The sequence below is a fragment of the Polistes dominula genome, unplaced genomic scaffold (assembly GCF_049000335.1).
Source record: "Polistes dominula isolate Pdom_NZ unplaced genomic scaffold, Pdom_raw_medaka contig_22, whole genome shotgun sequence".
NCBI classification, from domain to species: domain Eukaryota; kingdom Metazoa; phylum Arthropoda; class Insecta; order Hymenoptera; family Vespidae; genus Polistes; species Polistes dominula.
Window position 1 is genome coordinate 1,520,033 of NW_028300966.1, and position 23,047 is coordinate 1,543,079.

The 23,047-nt window shown below is 31.3% G+C and overlaps 1 protein-coding gene across 4 annotated transcripts in view; it reads right to left on the reverse strand.

Annotated features, from left to right (window-relative positions):
* Sema2a (Semaphorin 2a) overlaps positions 1-23,047 on the reverse strand; it is a 221,444-nt gene that overhangs the window by 70,569 nt on the left and 127,828 nt on the right. The window lies entirely within an intron of this gene.

The window sequence follows — 23,047 nt, forward strand, 5'->3', positions numbered from 1 at the left end:
AATATAATTCGAGTTAGATAAAGAAAAGAAAGAAAGAATCATTGTCGCGAGTGCACACATACGTTAGCGAATGGCAGTATTCGTAGTAGCAGCAGCAGTAGCAGCATTCCCTGTGCCCATTCCCTTTACTCGTCGTCCCAGGAGGATAAACCCGTGGATGGTCCTGCGAGGCATGGCCATCTTTATTCGAGGACGGACAGGCCGAGAGGGTAGGCATCGGAGCGTGGTAACTGGCAGCCCTAGAGGGAGCCGTTAAACCTCGTCCCAAGCCACGTTCTAGCCCGGTTACTATACTGCACTCGTACACATACACACATACACAGACATTCAACACACGAATGCATCTTCCTCCTTCTCTGATATACGACCTTTCTATCTCTCTCACTTCGTATGTCTCCGTCTCCCTTTACCAAGCTCCTGAATCCTACCAAGCTTTCAACCTCCCACTTATTCAACCACCCACTCTACCAACTCTGCTTTGCGATTGGTTGGCAAATGCTTGCTTTCTTTTTTGTTGAGCTTCCAGAAGGGGTGGTGGATGGATTTATTTTTGATCTTCTCTTTGATATTTGTTCAAATAAGATACGATTAGTTTGAATTTATTTTGATTATCAACTTCATTTATCTGAGATGAATATATCGTATATATATATTTAGATATATATATTTAGATATGAGATTGATTTGAGTTATAGATAAGTTAAGTGTAATAAAAAAAAAAAAAAAGAATGACACACAGAAATGTAAAAGACAGAAAGACAAGGAGAACATGCACATCGTTTAAATATGCAACGTTCGTCTTAAAGTACTTTAGGTGAACTACTACTACTAGAAATAAAGCCCTCCGGGCTCTTGAGAGACTTCCTTCTTTTGTAAGATCGTCTAAATCTTAGAAATAGACGAAGACCGTGCATAGAGACGACAGCGAACAGATAAACGAAGAAAAAGAAAAAGAAAAAGACCTTCTCAAGGTTCCCAAAGCGTCTTATCTTGCGAGTCGAAATGATCTCTGTGGATTCGTCCTGAAAACGAAAACTAGTTCTATCTCTGTCTTTTCAAGGGGATGAAGAGAGAGAGAGAGAATATGGGATGGGGGAGTGTGTGGTCCGAGAAACCTAGCGACCCACAATTCGTGATCTCTTCTTTAGAAAAAGAACCCCTCCCCTTCCCCCCCCCACTCGTTCATCGCGATATATCAAGAGAGTTATCAACAAAATGAGATCATTCATTGTGTTAAGACAGCCAAAAACACATCGGATTGCTTCTCGAAAAACGAAAAATAAAAGATTGTAGTGTTAGTGAGGTTGTTGTTCTTTCCAAAATAGTCGGAGATAATAATATACCGAAGTTGTAGATAAAAGTTACTTTTTGTTCTTTTTGCTAATTAAACGATTTTTGTTTCGTTTCACTTTGATCAACAATTTTCTTTATTTTTTTTTTTTTTTCTATTCTTGTTGATTGATCATCGTACTAATCGAATGTTCATTTGTAAAATTCTTGATAAAATATCTCGTTTTAATTTTTTTTATGCTTGGTAATTATAATTAACTTTAATATAATATTGGAAACGATTAAATATAAATAATATTATCTCTCGTGAAAAGTAAATAATACAAAATCCTCATCTTCTTTAAGAATTATCTATACTTTTCACTGACACCATCACCAAACCACCACATTCTCTTTTCCTTTCCCTTTCCCCTCGAGCAAACCTTAATAACCGTCATATATCAAATGGCGAAATAAATAAGCTACTTAGAGTTCTTTGACGTTGAGAAGCGCGAGCTGTATTACCGGTACTTATTCAGCAAGCTTTAAATCCGTCATCTTTCTTGAAGGATCCTCCGAGCCACTGAATTAAAGTAATACGAAAGATTATCTCACCTGTCATACGAGATATCAAATTTCATTTTATTTATAATCAAACCATAAATGTGAATTTAATTCGGAATAACGAATAAGAAAATACAATAAAATAATAATGTTGAAGGATTAATTTATTAAATGATAGAAAGAATAAAGAACGAAATTTATTGTTAAATTAAATAAATCGATAAATTGATAAAGCATGCATACGTGAACTATGATCTTAATGAACGTTATCAACAAAATAGTATATATATACTATATATATATATATATATATCCTTCGTTTCTCGTTTAAACTGATTTTCACAATTGATAAGCTAGTCGACGTCAACCGAATGAAATAAGATCGACGATCCACCGAAGAGAGAAAGACGAACGAGCTGTGATTTCCGCAGGCTTGATTCTGATTACGAAGCAAAGTACGAGAGAAAGAGAAAGAGAGAGAGAGGGAAGAGAGAAGGTGCTAGTTTCCACAAAAGCCACATCGCTGTTAACTCAAATCCTACGGTCTAGCTTTCGGTCTGCTCGTCTGCAAGAACTTTGAGACTGGATACACATATACATACTATATATATACATAGTAAAATGTGGTAGTAGTTCGGACTATCTATTCGACTCAAAATTATCTTCATTAAAGATCGAAGAGAAAAGAATTATCCTATAGTTTAAATGAAATCGATGAATTATATTATAATTGGTTTTTTTTTTTTTCATCGAACTATTAGAAATATTTTAATTTTTATTTATAACAAAATAATAAGGTTACGTATATTATTTAGATTGTTAAAGAAAAATTATAGGATGAACTGTTATTTTAATAAATAATTATATTTTAAATAATATACATTGCAATGTGATAAAGTAATATACTTCAATATATTAATGTAATATTAAGTAATATATTATAATATAATAATATATTCTATATATAAATTTCTCTAAATTTCTATAAAAAATATTATTTATTTAAAAAATTATTATCAAATGTTGTCTAACGTAATACGCGATTGAAATTAAAGTTCAGAAATATTTTTGATCCAACCAAAGTTCAATTCAAAACGTTCCAACACAAATTCGTTGAAGTATTTTAATATTGCATGTAATTATAAATAATTAGATCTATTAAAATACATGTCACCATATATAATAAATGTTTAAGAATGGACAAGGATAGATGAAATATCGATCCTTGAACAACAAACGTTGTGGGTGTATTGTGTTACGTAAGAACCGAGATTATCAACTTCTATTCTCTACTCATTCTGTTCTCCACCTACGACCTTTTCCAGAAAGAAGAATGAAGTATGAAAAGAGAAAGAGAAAGAGAGAATGAAAGAGAGAGAGACACAAACGAAGCTTGGAGGTCTCGAAACAGGCGGCCCGTGAACGAACTGCAAGGGTGTAAATCTGAAAGTTGGCTAAACTGTCTGTTCTCTCTTTCTCTTTCACCCCAACCTAACTCAGCTTTTGCTTTACCCTCACACCCACAGTTACACCCACACAACCACCCCACCCGGACTTGGTCCCTATTCAAGTCGTTTGCCCCAAGGGCTTCGTCCTGATGCCCTTCTCTCTCTCTCTCTCTCTTTCTCTCTCTCTCTTTTGTCGACACGAGAGATGGAGAATGAGAGACGAGGAAAATTGGAAATTTTTACTACCGTTTCGTTTCCATTTAACACCAAATCGGCTTCTCAAAGTGAGAAAAGAGAGAATGAGAGAATCAGAGAGAGAAAGAGAGAGAGATATCACGACTAGCATTCATCGAGCAACCCCTCGTAGTAGACGCTAATGCGTTTTTCGATTGGCCAATAGGTAGATAGGTACACAAGAGAGAAAGAGAGAGAGAGAGAGTGCTATCGTTTCGATGTTTTATATCCCAAACACGATGGGGGTGGTGTTGGAATGCTTTAGGAAACGAGCTACAAATACAAGTAATTACGTTGGTAAGGGAAATAAATCCTTAAAATATGAATGAAAGTAAGAGAGAGAGTGAGAGAGAGAGAGAGATAGAGAGATGATTGAAATCATCGAAGATTTTCTACTCAGCGAAAATTCACGAAGCATTTTCCACGACAAATACAAATACAAATATGAATGTAAATACGAATACGAATAGGAATACAAGAAGGATGACGACGACACGACAAGGAAAAGGATGAATTATGCTATGCAAGACAGGATATAAGATTTTCCAAGACGAGTATAGTACCACGAGTTCCTTAGAACGAAATCGCGAAAGGAAGGTTGTTCCTAGCCATACCCTAAAACTACTACAATCAGCAAGAGCCACGTCGGCAAAGTTTAATTATTCCTTGCTCTCTCTCTCTCTCTCTCTCTCTCTCTCTTGAACTCTCTCTTGAGTGAAAGAGAGACCGAGATATAGTCTGGAAATCGTAGAATCTACTAGGTACGCCGGCCAGGCTACGATTGAGCAATTATACTTGCTTACGTACACACATTTTGCATCACCATTACACACATATACACATACATATATATAGATATATTAGATATCTTTGTTAAGTGTACAGAGAATGCAGATGTGGTGTGTGTATATTCTTATAGTATAGAACGTAGTATAGGAGTCGCGTTTCTCACGAAGGAATACCCAGAACAAACTAATTCGCTTGAATTTTGATTTTCAATAAAGATGAAAAGAGAGACAGAAACAGAGACAGAGAGATAGGAGAAAATCGAAGAGGTAAACTAAAAGAGAAAGAGACAGAGAGAGAGAGAGAGAGAGAGAGAGAGAGAGAAGGAAACAGGAAAGGTAGGAGTTAAAGGACAGACAGAGATAGCGAAATAAGAGAAATGCGATGAGGGAAAGGATCTATGGTGTGAGGGTTAAAATGAGACAGACTAAAGGACGATGCGTGCAAACGGGAGAGAGAGAGAGAGAGAGAGAGAGAGGAAGAAGAGAAGAGCCACCACGCCGGAGACGCGCGTTGGGATTTAGCTTCCGTGTACAGCTGTACCATGCCGGGGGTTTGAATATGCATGATGCATGGGCATTAAAGCCCTCCCCCTACACTCCTCTCCCTCAGCATCGACTCCACCAGGGCCGTCCTCGTATGCAAATACCTGCTCGCCACCAACGCCACCACCACCACCACCTCCGTCACCTCCACTACCCGTTCAACGCTTGCTACCAGCATCACAACCTCTCTCTCTCTCTCTCTCTCTATCACTCTCTTTATCTATCTATATATCTATCCATCTAGTACTCTCTTGCTTCAACGAATCTACTACAAAATTACTACGTATGCGCATACAATTTACTTGAACGTACGTGAGTGTGTTGAGTGTGTCCATGAATTTTTGTGAAAAAAAAAAAAAAATATATAAAACCCGTTAATATCGATGACCACGTGGACCAGGGGAAAAAAATACAGCAAAATGCTTGGTTGAGCTTGCTGCTGCTGTTGCTGCTAGTGAAACGTTTCACGAAAATTCTACAACGTAATTTGGTGTGACAAAATAAAATGAACAGAGGGATGGATAATAGGAAGCGTGGTGGTAAAAAGAATTGGGGATAGGTAAAAGAGAAAACTATTAACGGGAGGAATCGAATAAACGTGTATATAAATAATGAAAAGTGTATGTTAAGTGGATTATTCATTAACGAGAATATTTATCGTTCGATTAAATCGTTTGCGTTAAAATGATATATCAAATTCACCCCCACTTCCAATGTTTTTCGAAAAAAATATCAATTTTTCGTTGCGTTGAAAATCAAATTTGTTTATTAATTGGATCAAATGAACGACAAGGTTTTTTAAATAAATTATTTTAAAAATTTCAATTTAACAAATAATTCGTAGATCACGACTATTATAAATGAACATTAAATAAATTAAAAAAAAAAGAAAGGGTAGAGAGTTGAACGGTGTTTTACATTTTGGTTCCCAACCAACCCCTTACGAAAAAGAGGGGAAAAAAAGGAAAAAAGGAAGGGACGATTTAACCGTCTCGAAGTTATTTGCAATCTAAAGTTAATTTCGACAGAAGCAAATAATTGGTCGGAGAAGGAAAAAGAGAACCAGGAAGAAGTTGATCTCTCTCTCTCTTTCTTTCGTATAATGATGTTGAATCACGCCATTTGCCGAAAGTACTTCGAATCACGACTAGATGTTGGATATAATACTCAAACGGAAGAAGAAGAAGAAGAAGAAGAGGAAGGGGAAAAAGGGGGAAAACATTTTCCGAAAAAGAATTTGAAATTCCGAATGATTCGATTATTTTGATCGACGATTAATTCCAATTACGTTTTATCATTTTTTTATTTTTTTATTATAATTTTAGTATACTAAATCGTGATTAAGATAAATGTACAAAAATATCTAGATAATGTATACATTTAATAAATAATTATTAAAATGATATTACGTTGCAATTATCAATGTTAGATTAAATTGTAATATAAACGTGACAAGTAACATCGTATTCAATTGACGATTAAATGACAGTACGATAAGAATATCCTATGACGGATATCTGTTAACAAAATCCAACATTTCGAGGAGTGTCAAATGCGATTCGATGAATATATCCGTACACACATGCCCGCACCCTGATTATGCAATTTGCTGATCCAACACTATCTGATTCTATCGTTACACAGCGACAATACGCTAATTGGTTCGTTATGGATGCAGAACCGCACCATGGCCCTGCTACTGTATCGATTAAAGCCTAACATAATTCGTTATTATCCTATGACGTGTGCATGATTGCTACGTAATGTTGATGCGCTCGAAAAGATTACTTGATATCATAGATTTATCCTTCATGTCGATAGTCAATGCATAGAAATGATTATTACGAAAAGTAGAACATTTTATTATCTGTAATTTTGTACAAGATAAAATGAAAAATAAATTTAAAAAAATAAAATAAAATGAACGGAAGTATATAGTCCAACAATAATGTAGTTTTACAAAGTAGAAAAATCAGAAAAAAAGGGATAAGTAGGAAAGGTAGAAAAGTAAATGAAATGAAAAGAAAAAGTAAAAAAAAAAAAAAAAAGAAAAAATGACTGAACAAACGCAAACGAAGTAGAAAAGCTGAGAAAGTAGTCGGACATAACTGAAGTAGAAAATCCGTGAATACACTCACAATCAGACATAACTGAAGTAGAAAAAAAAAAAGTCTCTCCGTGTGAACGAAGTAAGGCTAAAGTAAAGTAAGAAAAATCCAAGAAAGTATAGTCCCAAAACATAGCAAAAGTAGAGAAAATCTTGTGAAAGAAGTTTGATATCAGACTTTACGATCAAAGAAGAAGGTAAAATGAATATACTTCAAATGAAAAGAAGTTATCTATCTTCTTTTTTGTTTGTTTCACCCTTCAAAAAGGCGGTCAGAGGGTCGGTCGTAATATTTGAAAAATACATTTTCTTCACCCCTTGATGGATAATACTATCACCTCGACATTCTCATAGTAATTATCTAAACGTTCAACCAATTTCACCCCCCTATACGTGTAGGTACTCACGAAGGTCATGGCTTCTTTAATGAAAGCCGAAACCGTCTAGAATTTCAAAAACAATGGGGTTATGGGGAGGGGTGTGTGCTTTGCAGGCTGGTGGCACGCGTACCACCAACCAACCAACCAACCAACCAACGAGCCAACAAGGCACGCACCCTGAAGAAGATATGAGTAATAGGGGGTGGGGGTGGTGATTTAGTATTAGGATTTATTAGGGCACTCACCCCTCGCGGCTGGCAACGGTAACGGTTACGAAGGGCGAGGGTAAGACCTTATGATTTCTCCTGGGGACCCATACACACGACTTGGACTAATGCACCTGCCGTCCTTAGTCCTCGCCAGCCCTTCTCTCTCTTTTTTTTTTTTTTTTTTTTTTTACCATTTTTACCGACAAAGAAGATAGAAAGAAAGAAAAGAAAAAATAAAGAAGAGTGTTGTCTCGTGACATTTATATTCGGATACCGCGTAGAAATTTTCTCCTCGACATTCTGATGCCCGTCACGAGATACACCTTGATTATTTGTCATCTACCTTTTTTTTTAGTTTCCCTTTATCTTTATCTCCATGGGGAACGAACGGTGTTTCTCTCTTTTTCGTGAAAGAAAAAAACAAATTACTAATCTTATTATACCAAACCTATCTTTGTTAGCAGATAAAAATAAATTCTATGACGCTTTAACTATGATAAAAAAAAATATCTACACAATCGTTTCAGTTTAAGTCAAATTATTTATTCCTACTCAACCAAATAGCAGCAGCATCAGCAGCAGCAGCAGTATTTCATCAAGGTTACTCGAATCATCGTTTAGTTACTCACCTGAAGCAATAAAAAGAAAAACAATAAACGTTAAATGTGATTAAAACAAATTAGAATAAGAAAAGAAATCGTGATGGAAATAATTCTATAGGAAAGTGTAAGTGTAAGCACACTGATAAGAGAGATAAGCGTTTCTCGTTAGCATTAGAGAACAATATCGTAAACAGGCGTGTTTATACAAGGCCTAGGTCTTGCCAAGTGATACGTGACACGCATAGACCCCACCACTACCACCACTACCACCACTACCATGACTGCTAACAACAGGGACCAAGGGAAAACAACGTTAGAGAGAGAGTGAGAGAGAGTGAGTGCACGCGTACGAGAGCCAGCTGGATTCACGAGGTGGACTTAAATTTCCATTAGTTACGCGACAATGGCACCTAGGTAGCTCGAGAGACGCATAAACGTGAGGTGCTCGCCTGGGATTACTAAAAATCCGTGGCATGCATCCCGTCGTCGTTGAATACACGCGTTTAAACTCTTCTATGTTCTTTCTCGGGAACACCGATGGGGCTTGGAGGTTGGGGGTTGAGGGAGGAGGACGTGAGACAAGCGTGTTCCTGCTAGTGGAGGATCGTGAAAAGAGAACAAAAAATGAGGGACAGGGGGTTTGGGTTTACGACGTGAAACCAGGTCGAATAAGAACATTTGTATATATATGTATATAAGTTTAGTTTATATGCATCACGTTCTTTTGTGAGTTTCGGGGTTACGTCAAGCTTCAATGTCTCCATGTAAGTAGTTTGTTTTTTTTTTATTCTCATCTTCTTCTATGACAATTCAACCAGCTGGAAAATATTTTCGTTTTAACTTCACGTTCGTATTTAGAACTCGTATATATTAATAAGATTTTAAATGTCTCTTGTATATCTCATGAAATGAATATTAATGTTGCCTGGTGTCGTTTTAAAGTGTCCAATCAGAAATCAGATGGGTTGGAACAAAAAATTATCTGAATACTAATTAAAATGCAAGAGACATCAATACGAGGAATGAAGATGAAAATGGGACAAAGGATTACACTTTTTCTTTCATTTTAATACTCGTGATAGAAAAATGAACTGACACGTGTCCTGTGAATATAATATTAACTCAGAAAATATATATTAGCTATTTGTAATATATCGAACGTCATTTGAAATTGCATCATATTGTGTCCTGAACGTTTCCAAGTATATTGCACGTGACACAACCGCACGCCTCTGTAACGCGTAAAACCATAACACGAAATGACCCCTCATCCACCCCCCACTTTCCCTACCCTTCAATAACGAAGGGAAAAAGAGAGAAAGAGATGGATGTATTTGAACATATCGTGGAGAATGTATACGATAAATATGAGGGGGAGGGGAAGTCGATGAACGGGGGTGGAAAACTCGCGAGCCAGTCCTGACAAACAGAATATCAAGACAGCACGTGCCGTGGCACGCAAACGAATATCCTCGGAAACACGCATCCCTACCCCCCTTAATGTTCAAACTACCCTCTCCGTATCTCTCTCACGAAAAGGGTGTATTCGACCCTTCTTTTCCAAGAGTTTCAAAGTTTCCTTTCCAAATTCTACTCCTCTACGATATTTCTTCTTTCTATACTCGTAATACCTGGTTTTTATTCTTTGTCTTTTGACCATACGAAAAGTATGGTGTTTTTTGTGTATTAGGATAGGGTAAACTTTAACTTAACTGTTCTAACTTTTGTAACGTCTTATTTTTGGATCTATCTGGGTGAAATATTCATTTCAATCAATGCACGTATTGTTCTGTTTGAAATAAATATAAAATGAAAATTTTTTAATTAAAAAATTATTTCTACAATACGAGTGTTAATTTATTTATGGTGTATTTGTAGTACATCTGTTAAGAAATAAAACATTGTATTTTGTACGTTGTTTCATTTAAAAATATTCTTTCATCGATTACCAACGTACAAACGTATCCATTAGAAACATATTACAAAGTTCCTGATTACTAACACAACCACATATATTCATACTATTTCAATTATCTCGACTATTATAGGAAAAAGAAGGTGCATTGTTCATTGAAATAATACGTTTAAATGTAACAATGAAAAAATCTATTATTTTACAAAATTTCAATGTGATCTATTAAAAGAAAAGTTATATAGAAAATTGAAAAAGAAATTTACGATAGAAAATGCATGGGGAAAAAAAAAAAAAATATATATATATATATATATATATATATATATATATATATATATATATATATATGATAATCGTTTAATTATTTTTTTTGTTCGCGTTGACAATTTGTAAAAATAATAGTTGACCCAGTAAAAAATTAATTGCAACAAAATGTTAGATTATTCACACACATATGTTTTTCTTTTCTTTTATATAATTTCTTTTTTTTTATTTATTATATAACAATATATAACAATATATATATATAGGTGTATTCGTGTATTTTTGTTCACGATTATGTTGACCAGTATTATGTTACTAACATTACAAACAGCTTGCTAGTACCAGCTCCGAGCCTTGGTTGTTGACAAGGGTCGAACGCGAAGGGTTGGCTTGTTTGCGCGGTGTCACCCTTATCTTGGTCGTTGTCCCAATTTTCACGGCTCGAAATAAAAGGGGTAAAACTACGCGTTACGACCTTAACTACGTGCCGACACTCTCACGTGAGTTTCCTGTCTCACTTTTTCTTTCTCTTATTTTTGTAACCAAAGAGACACCCCTCCCCCTCTTCCCTTCCTCCCTCTTAACCCTTTCATTTTCATCAAACAATACTGCCCTTTTTGTAATATTTTTTTTCCTTTTTTCTTTTTCTTTTTCTTTCAAACATGATCTATCTTTTTTTGCAGATGATAATCTAAAATACATTTTCACATCTTAAATATTTAAATCACTTAACTCTTTCAAATATGTACTTACTCATACACGTGTATTATATATGTGTGGACACGTACTACTACACGTATTATTTTTTTTTCTTTTTTACTGTACCTTTTACAGGCTTGTGTCATTTTTTTTACGAACACACACACACATTTATTATACATTCTCATTATTGAATATTATCAAAACATATCTTTTTATCGTTTTTTTTTCTTTTTTAAGTCAACACACCATACGTGTGTTTCTTCATAGTTTCCTTCTCACGTTGGTTGACTATAGTGATTTAATGGGGAATTAATAATTCAATGGTGTCTAAGTGACAACATATAAAATTGTATAATATTTAATGTTGACAAATTTGTTCTAATTTATTCGTCTTTTGATCAAACCCCTTAGTTTTAAGTCAATTTTTCGTTTACTTTTTAATTAAAGGTCAAGCCACGAAGTATCCTTCATCTCTTTTTTTTCTATGGGAATCGCCATCACTGGGGTGAGGGTGGTGGTCGCGTTTGCGTAAACCGAAAACTCGTGAGTGAGTGAGTGAACGAACGAGTTGGTCTTTTTAAAAAAGAATTAAAATGAAAATATGAATGCATAACGAAGATGGCGAAGCTTGAAAAATAAAAAGAAGAAAATCGGTTTGTAAGAGACGGTGAGTGTGTGAGAGTGTTGGTCGAGTATGTACGTTCGAGATAGGTACGTGCGTTCAGAGGGATGAAAAATTCACTGGATATTTATTATTCTGTGCATAATTCGAGCTTGTAGGATAACGGAAGGGAATCATCAACACTGAGAGAGATAACTTTGCTCCTACTTAAATACATATGCATATGTACGTATTATATACATAAATATGTTTGCGAGAGAATATGTTTGACCTTAATACATAGTGTAAATATATATTTGATTATTAACTTATACAAATTGATTTGATTTAGTTCAACAAATTTTTAAGCATTATATGTAATGAGAATACTTAAATTTGTATTGCAAAAATTAATGAACATAAAACGATTTATAACATATATATAATATTAATATATGTAATATAATATAATAAGAAAAAAATTGTATAAATAATATAGATAATTTTAGAATAATAATATTAAATTAAAAAAAAAATAAAAGAATAAAAAATTAAAATAATATTTTATATAATAATCTTATAATAATATTTATAATATTTATATTACAATATAATATATAATACAAATTTAATATAATTTATAATATAAATAAATTATAATATAAATATTAGGTTGGAAAGTAAATGATAGTGGATTTTGTTGATAGGTGGCCTTTTAAAATCAGCAATGACTTAATTAACAACCCAATAGTATTATAAATAATTTCTGGACTAATTACCTAAATATAAAAGCAAATTTTCCATTTAATTTCGTATATAAGCATCAAGTAAAGAGACACCGAGACGCAATTCGGTGGAATAATAATTGGAATAATTAAACGTTCGAGAAACAAGTAACTATACGACGTTACGTAGTAGCTGCTCCCACGCATCGTCCTCGTCGTCGTCGTTAGTGGAAAACTTTTGAGGACATAAAACTTGGCTGGAAAATCCATCCCTCAAGCGATACCAACAACTACCACCATCCTTCCACCACCACCACCACCACCACCACCACTAGCAACCATCCTCTTCAACGTTAGTTCTACTAACGTTTTCCTAGCTATCGTCGACCGTTTTCGTTATGTCACCGGTTTAGAACAAGCCCGAAATTTTACGCGGGAACTTTAATGAGAGAACTTTGAAGAAACTTACGTAAGATCTCTCTCTCTCTCTCTCTCTCTCTCTCTCTCTCTCTCTTTAGGAGTAAAAGATCGATTCAGGAAGAAGGCCAAGAAATGAAAGTAGTGGTGGTGCTTTTGGTGATGATGGAAGGGCTAAAGAATAACCTGGGAGAACATGGTGGGGGTTGGAAGGTGAAAAGAAGACTTTGGCAGAGTCCTGAAGAAGAAATAAAAAGAAGGACGATAGATATCACGCGAAGTAACCGAATGAACTTAGCCGCCATTTTACTTTTACCCCGTTTCTCGGCGGGTCTTTCATGAGCCGACAAAATGGCGCTTCGCGAAGAGCTTTATCGGTATAAGCCAGCACGCGAGGAGGAATATCGCGGTCGAACCCTACCTTCCCTATCAGTTATCACGTTGTAAACCTTATCTTCCACGGAACACAATACGTGTTCTCTCTCTCTCTCTCTCTCTTTCATTAAGGGAATGAGAAAGGAAGAGAGAGAGAGAGAGACATTCTCGTGCGTGGCAACGTATATGTAAACGTGTATTATGTGCTTTCGTGTGTGCATCGTTATTAAGGGTAGCCTACGACGATCGTGTCGTTGAATATATTCGTGCTTTAGTCGCTTGTCAGAAATTGGGACGACGTAGAGCTTTTATGGTGGTTTTAACGATTTTTCACAACCAGTTAGGAAACAACTAAAGGTTTCGTGAATTTTTGATAACTTGTACTTTCTTTTTTATTCTACGAAACTTTTCTTTAATCTTTTATAAAAGAAGGATACATATTCTTATCGTTTGTTCAACAATTTTGTGATTGGTACTAAAAAGAATTAAAATTATTTTACGTACATGTAAATCTAAATATATGGGAAAATTTTTTATAAATTTTTGATAAAGTTCACACAAATATTAAAAAAAAAAAAAAAAAAAAAAAAAAATTAAAATAATACTTAAATAAACTAAACGTTACGAAATTTCGTCTGTACGTTTTCATTTGTTCATTTGACTTTTTCATTTATTTATTTTTTTTTTTTTTTTTACATCTTCTGGTCTTTTCTACTCGTACCTTTACTTTTTGCTTTGTTTTCTGTTTTTTGTTTTTCGATTTTTTTTTTACACACAATTGTCTTTTTTTCTTCTTCCCATCTTTTTTGAGGAAACATAAAATAATAAAAAAAAAAAAATAAAAATGGTAACATCGCCCATGGGTGGATAGGAATTCCGCACAATGACGAGAGCGTGTTGTAATGGTAACGACGGGAAAGCGGTTAACGTTTGCCACGTTTTATATCGACTGTAATTTTAACGTCCTGTTTTCTCGTTGAACCATCGTCCGTTTTCTACTACGCGTATACAAACTTGCGACAAAAAGTGGCAAAAATCGTCTCTACGTGGGATCAGTCGAGTGACCACACACAAACATACACACACACATATAGTAACATACCAAGCCACATGACACACGGTGGTGGGTTGATACAAAAAAAAAAAAAGAAAAAAGGGAAGAAAAAAAAACAAATATGACATACCGTAGAGTATCGTTTTGGATAAAAGGGTGAAGGAGGAAAGGGAGAAACGAAACGGTTAACGTTTGTGTGTCCCTTTTATGTTTCGCATCAACGAGATATCGAACTTGTACCAACGACTTTTTTTTCACATCCTTTTACTATTGCTTCTTCTTCTTCTTCTTCTTTATTTTTCTTTTTTCCCTTCTTCATATAATATTTACACGATGCATCGATAAAGAAAGAAAGAAAGAAAATAAGAGAGATAATAAAAAAGAAAAAACATTGAGAACAAAATTTTGTATAGTTTCACGAATATGTTCCTCAAATTGATAAATTATTGGGTTGTCAATTAAATAATTGCGGATTTTTTCAAGGAAAATGATTGATGAAATCTGCAATTATCTAATTGTCAACTCTAATATATTATTAAATATTATTATGTCATATATATAGGTATACATATTTAATATAATATTAATATGAAATAATATAATATTTAATATTAATTATAAGTATAATTAATATTATTTTTTATTATTATATTTAATATTAATTATATATATAAATATAATAATAATAAATATATATGAAATTTAATATATATTTATTATTTAATATATATTATTTAATATATATATTATTTAAAATATATATTTATTATTTATTATTTAATATTTAATATATATATTAAATAAGTAATTAGAATGCACGAATGATCTACAAATTGCATCATCTTTTTTTTTTTTATAAATGTTATTAGCTTTGTATAAATTAGATTTAGCACATAATACGTGATTAAGGAATTGAGAAGATTTTTAATCGTTTTATAAAAAAAAAAAAAAAGAGAAAGAGCGGGTAAAAAAGTAAATTAAAAAAAAAACCATCTTGAGGTAGATAGAGAGAGATAGAGATAGAGAGAGAAAGAGAAAAAAAGGAAAGAAAGAATGAAGAGATGGTTTAAATAAAGTCAAGAGAGAAACAGAGATCCGGATCAAAAGTTAATTGCACGATTCAGACGTGAGAAATAAGAAAGACGACTGGTGCAAGTGAGAGAGAGAGAGAGAGAGAGACAGAGAGGGAGAGAGAAGAAAAGAAGTTTGAAGAAAGAGAAAGAAGATTTTCATGGGGAAAACGGAGGTTCACGTATACCAGGAAGGGGTGGAGATTCTGAACTGTTTTAAAGGAAGCTGCGAACGAGATAGAAAAAGAAAGAGAAAGAGAGAGAGAGAAAGAGAGAGAAATATAGCTAAGAGAAAAAGTGCAATAAGCGAAGCTCAGATATGAGTTATCGCGTGAGGTAAAAAGCGAGAATTATTATCGAGTTGAATCCATTTGTTAAAAAAGCTCAAAAGATCTTCATCTCATTCTTGTCTTACAGGATGTTTCAAAAGATGATATTATTGTTTTTTTTTTTTTAACTTCTTTTTCTTTTTTCTATTCAAATTTAGTCAAAGTTGATATAATGATCAATCATTTTGATAATCATAAAAAGGGTTCTCTACTTTTCGAACTTTGGTTAAATTATTTAAAAGAAATAAAAGAGATTATAGATAATTTTGTTCGATAATACAATTAATTATTGTTTCACGATTTATTTCATAACCAATAAATATAATAAAATTTAATAAGTACATATAATTAATGATAAAAATATATAATTATATTTATTATAAAATATTAATATTATTATATTTTATTTGAAATATTAAATATATTTGTAATAATACCTATTATAAAATTTTATTTAATTATTTAATAACGTGATTATAATTTTTTTTTATTTAAAAAAATAATAATATAAATTAAATTATATATAAATAAAATAATAATGTATGTTTAATAAATAACATCGATTTGTTCCTTCTTCATCTGTATTCAGACGTACTATTCTTTAAAAAAAAAAAAACAGATACTGATGTTTTTTAATCGATTAGTAAAATAATTTTAATATAATTGATAATTATGATTATAGAAATGCAATCTCCCGTATACATTTTATTTCAAATGAATAAATCTATTTAAAATGTGAAAGCATCTTTAGGGTATGGTCAATGAGTCATCTAATTGATTCTTTATCTATAGAAAAAATCTTTCGTATTATTGTAACTTGATCCTTTTTACCCTTGTCCGTTAGTTATTTACATAAATAGATAAGGTGTATTTTCAGAGATTTGTATTAGTCATTTGAGATATGTTATTTTTATTCTTATAAACAGTCAAAACATGCAATGATTTATTTGGAATTATAACGGTACCCTTTGTCCCATTCACTTTGTACTTTGTCCCATTAACTTTGTACTTTGTCCCATTCACTTTGTCCTTTTCCAATCATATACCGAAACCTATATAAGCGCCCTTTTCATCAGATTTTCATTCAGTTTATGTTACTCTCTCGTGTAACGAGTATCTAGTTGTTGTATTTTTTCTCTGTGAATAAATCTATTTTATTATAATATAATAAAATAATATACAATTATTACAATTTTGTATACATATAGAGGATACGCAAAATGAGTAAGTAAAAACTATATTTATATATACATATACTTTTAATATATTATTTAAAAATTAAAACACACACAAATATTGTTATAAAAAAAAAAAAAAAATATGAACTCATTGAACGCCGGCACTCACATTGTTTGTCTATTACGAAGAAACATACGTGCAAATTAATTGTTTACAAAGTAATTATTAATTTGACTTTTCTCAGAACAATATCGAGAAATTGTTAAAAATTATATAAGGACAGACAAAAATGAACACTAATAAGAAAAGTATATATCAACATTTAAAATATGTTTATATATTGTAAAATACAAAATCCTATAATAAAGTATGACCGGAGTTCAATGTTTTAATATATTCCATGTGTATTTAATCTACTTTGTTTTAATACAGTATATTACGAACGATATTAACTTCATTTGTGTATGTGTGTGTGTGTGGCAACTAATACATAATAGATATAATAATCGAATGTCTTTCTAATACAAATGTAAGTGTACTATATCAATATATATATATGTTATCTTTTCTTATTTACCTGCAATTATATATTTCAAAGAGTTTTTCTTTTTAACATAAATTTCGTTTTTCTTTTTTTTACAGATAAACTGATGAAACAAATGACTGTCAATTATTTGATGTTTTGGTTTCTAATTTTCAGTATTTTTGTTTTCATTTATTGGACTGTTTATATGCTAGCCAAAATCATAAGTTATTTGTCAAATACCAAAAGAAGACAGTATGATGAAATTCCATAGAATGTATTTTGGTAAGTATAATTGAAAAATGATTATTTCTACTAAACACGCTATTCTCACTTAATACAAACCTTTTTGTTTTTTTCTATTGTAAAAAATCAATTTAAAAAAAAAAAACAATCGATCGATCAGCTGATATTTCACTTAAAAACGTTCGACAGCACACAAGGTGTTTGGAATAACACATACACATAATAAAATATTATATCATAATATTTATCAAATTATTTAAATAATTTCTTTCGTTTCAGAAAATCGCAGAGATATTCAATTTTCAACAACATGGAAAATATCCTTAAGTTTTCCAATGGCAAGGCGATACATACATTTAACCCATTGACTGCCAGACATATTTACAGCGACTTGCCTTAAATATAATAATTATGAGTTACTGATATAACATTGTAATGGTATTTACAATAATTGATAATTATTGTTTTCTACACCATAGAAATATTTTATTCAACCTTTTTAATAATTCTTAATGTAAATAACCATTTGTAATTAATCTGAAATTGCAGCACACACTACGAGATATCTCGTAGCTGGCAGTCAATGGAATCATCACAGGAAAATCTACTTAATTAAATAATATTAAGAACAATAATGATCAAAATAAATATTTCTCAACTTTATTTTAATAAATGTTGTTATTTATAATTATATGAATTATTGTAGAATTTTTTAATATACACCTTTCTTACAATTACATTCCTATTAACGTTGATTAATCCTTATGAATATTTTATTAACGAGCATGGTACAGTATGTAAATGAAATAATGGAAGATCGTAAGTAAGGTTTTTGTAGAAATATATCGAATACAGACCAAATCTTTATTATTTGACAAATCTTGTAGAAAAATGAGAATTGGACCGTTTTTCGTTATGCCGTTCTGTTACATTTTTTTTTTTTTCAAATCATCCTTTTCACTTCACAAAGAAAGGAGAGATTTCCCATCCAAACCTTAAACCTTTCCCTATACCCATCATCTCTATCCCCTTCTCCTATGTCATCACCTTTGATACATAACGATCAGCAGAATATTTTTGGCATACAAATTTTGTTTTCATGGGAAAGAATCTACTCTCACTCTCACTCTCACTTTCTATCTTTTAAGCTCCCTATTTTTCTTTATCTTTTTTTCTTTTTTTTTTTTTTTTTTTTTTTTTAAATTCACAAGGACCCCTCGTCGTACTGTCAGAAGGAGTTCGGGGAGAATTAGCATAAATCGACGTGTATGAATAGTCGGTTTTATTATATGAACCGTAACACTTTAAACGTCTCAGTGCCAAGACAATCTTTCTCTCTCTCTCTCTCTCTCTCTCTTTGTCTATCTTTCTTTCTTTCTCTTTTGGAACGATGAAGAAACCTTTAATTAAACGATTCATAAATCACTTCAAACCGCTCGACTTGAATTCCTGTCGAAGGTAGACTGAAACCCTTAGGGAGGGGGGGGGGGGTGACGAAATTAATAAGATTAATCGGTTGACAGTTTAGGGAGATACAGAGTGGGGGAAAGAAGGGATACACTTTTGATCTCGCATCACCTTCGAGGAGGACTCATCCTTATCAAGAGTTAAAAACAAAATAAAAAAAAAAAAAATAAAATTGAGATGAGAATAAAGTATTTCAAAGAAAAATATTCATTTACTACTTTGATCAAAGATGAGTAATTTTCTTTGAAAAAAATGTACGCAAAACAACAAAAATTTATCTTAGAATAAGATTTCTAGATTTTTAATAAAATTATTAATTATTATTACTATTATACTATTATAAACTATTAATTCTTATTACTATAATATACTACTGTGTTTTTTTAATAAAATAATAAAAAAAAAATATATTTATATTATATTATAATTATGATAATTGTAATTATAATATATTACATTATAGTATGTTATTATAATAATTATATATAAATTATACATTATTATATAATATTTTTTATTCAATAAAAAAGTAAATTAAAATATATAAATAAAATATATTTAATATACAAATAAAAAAGTAAATTAAAAAATATAGAAATAAAATCTATTTAATATACAAATAACAAAGTAAATTAAAATATATAAATAAAATATATATAATATATAAATAAAAATGTAAATTAAAATATAGAAATAAAATATATTTAATATGTAAATAAAAAAGATTAATAAAATAAATTATTTATTTAAGTAAATAAAATAAATACGTAAAATATATATAATATAATAATCAACCGATGAAACGTTATCAATCGTACAACTTTATCAAAAAACAATACATATATCTATATATATTTGTTTGCTAAGTATTGTAATCCGAGTTACATTGTTCTTTGAATATACTACTATACTTTTTTCTATTTATCTATTTTATTTTATTTTTTGTTTTTTGGGCGGTTTTATCTTTTCGTTCAACAAGGTAGAAAGTTACGAGAGAGAGAGAGAGAGAGAAAGAGAGGAAAGTATCAACGATATTACGGTGATACACGCGAACGATACGAGAGAATTGTTGTTGTTTTTGTTGTTGTTGTTGTTGTTGTTGATGCCGTTAGCTGTTGATTGTTATTACTATACCAATGCCCAGTGGCAAAAAAGCTTTGAAACGAGCCGACGAAAAAGCTCAAATCTATTCGACAATTTTGCTATACTTTTGTCCTCTTTTTTTATTGCACCTATCTCTATCCTTCCCACTTTAAATATCTCACCCGTTAGAAAGAAAACAAGAATATAACTACACAGGTGTTTATTGTAATCAAACAATTTACAAATCGAACCATTTTTTTTTTTTTTATTCTCGTGATAAATCAAAATAATAAACAACATTTAAAAAGAGGTAAATTTAAACGCACTTTTTATTTTTTATTTTTTATTATTACTATTATTATTATTATTATTATTATTTGTTCTCGTTGTTATGAAATAAAAAATGTATTTTCCCGAGATATAAATTCATTGGAATAATAATTTTAACTCGAATATAATACCTACTATATTTACATATATCGACATGACGTAACAATAATAATAATAATTATAATAATAATAATAATAATAATAATAAAAATAAAATATCAAGAGTATACGCATAAAAGTAAATTACACACACATATTTTTGTTTTGTTTTGTAATATTTGTTTTCTAAAGCAGAGAGATACGAGTCGACAATTTCGATAATAAAAGATTGGATTTTCAGAACAAAAAAAAAAAAATAAAAAAAGAAACAAAAAAATGAGTTTATGAATATTTATTCAACAAAACGTAAATAAGGGTGAATCACGCTAAAAGTTCGAGTACACGAAGGGAAAGGGAAGAATTAGCTTGATACTTCTACCACTCGAGATTTTGTCTTTCATTCTCATCAAGAAAGACTGTGATAACATAAAACCCCGACTTTAGATATAAAAATAATTCAAGAGGACTCATTACAATCTTGAGTGGGCCTATTATACTCTCGTAAGTACAAAACGAAGATTCCAAAAGATATAAAATTAAAAAAAAAAAAAAACTGTACACATAAATATTAGCAATATTTATTGCAATTATCATTTCCATCGATTTTATCATTTTCTAAAAATTAATTTCAATATTCCCTTATCATCAATGTATTAATATTCTTATTATCATAAAAGGGTGTTCAAAGAAATATCATTGTTACAATATTTAAATAAATTAATTTATTTTTCTTTTTCTTTTTCAAATATTCATTAAAATTAACTTGTACATAACTAAAACTGTATATAAATATTCGCAATAACCCATTCTACCATTTTTTAAAAATTAATTACAATATTCCCTACCAAATCAATGCATCAACATTTTTATTATCATAAAAGCGTGTTCAAAGAAATATCATTGTTACAATATTTAAATAAATTAATTTATTTTTCTTTTTCTTTTTCAAATATTCATTAAAATTAACTTGTACATAACTAAAACTGTATATAAATATTCGCAATAACCCATTCTACCATTTTTAAAAAATTAATTACAATATTCCCTACCAAATCAATGTATTAATATTTGTATTATCATAAAAGGGTATTGAACGAAATATCATTGCCACAATATTTAAATAAACTAATTTATTTTTCTTTCACAAATATTCATTAAAATTGACTTGTATATAACTAAAAAAAGAAGTTTGATAAATACGGTGTTAATTTTCTTTACTTTACGACCCTTTGAGGAAATCTAAAAAGAAATAAAAAAAAAAAACCAAATTAAAGAGAGAGAGAGAGTAAGAGATAGAGATAGAATTCGAAATCCGATCGCTTTTAATAGCTTTCGTTTAATGACGAAAACAAGAGAGAGAGAGAGAAAAAAAAACGAAGTATTGAGAGAGAACGAGAAGGAAAAGAAGGGCCGATGATGTGAAAAGAGAAAGAAGGAATAGGAAGAAAGAAAAGGGGAGGAGGAAATTATTCGGGGAAGAAATTAATTAAAAAATTTTCTGTGGAAGAATCGATTAAAATTCGAAGGTTTGGGTGTTGGTGGGGGGGCAGAGGCCTGGGCGGCTCTGCTGGTCGTTGTTAAAAACCACGAGGAATAAAATTCTTTCGAGACAAAAACGACGGTGGTTCGCTTATTAAAAGGCGCGGAAAATAATTTCACCGCGTCCCCCCACTCCCACCCCACCCCTCCTCCCCGTTCGAGTCAATATAATATGTTTTATATCGTTGGTATAATAAGCAGCGGGGTGATGAAGAAGAGAGGGGTGGACTGGTAAACTGAAAGAAAGAAAGAGAGAGAGAGAGAGAGAAACAGCCCTTTCTTTATCCTCTTTCTCGCTTTTTTTTCTTTTTTCTTTTCTATCCACACTTCATTTATTTTCTTTTTTTTTACAGCTTACTCATTTCACTACACACACGTATCGGGAGGGGGGAAGGTGGGTACAAGATAATATGTCGTAACGCAGGAGTACCATAATCTGTATACATATTGTCATGACACGTGGCAGGCATATGACAAAAAAACAAAATTAATAATAATAATAATAATAATAATAAAGAGTCTCGTGTTTTATTTTTTTGTTCTCATTTGGGTCCTGCACTCGGTGGTAACATGTGTCTTCTTTTTTATTTTTTTTATTTCATGTTCTACGAATAAATATCAATACATATTTTTTTTTATTTTGGGGAGAGGGGACTGTTGTTATTGATTCGACAGATATGAATTGCAACGAGATTTAGTTTCGTCGAACTATAATTTTTCACGTATTTGTAAAAAAAAAAAAAAAAAAAAAAATAAAAATAATAAAAAATCATCGTAGAAAAAAAAAATAAAAGGAAAAACAATAATACAGAGACACATATTTTTTTCGTTTCATAGATTTTGATTGTTGTTACAAAGGTATAATTAAAATGACGAATATTCGAATGATTTTTTTATACTTTGTATAAAAGATATAAAAGATATATAAGATCATAATCATAAATAAAAATTTTCAAAATGTGCCCCATAAATTCAACTCTGACAT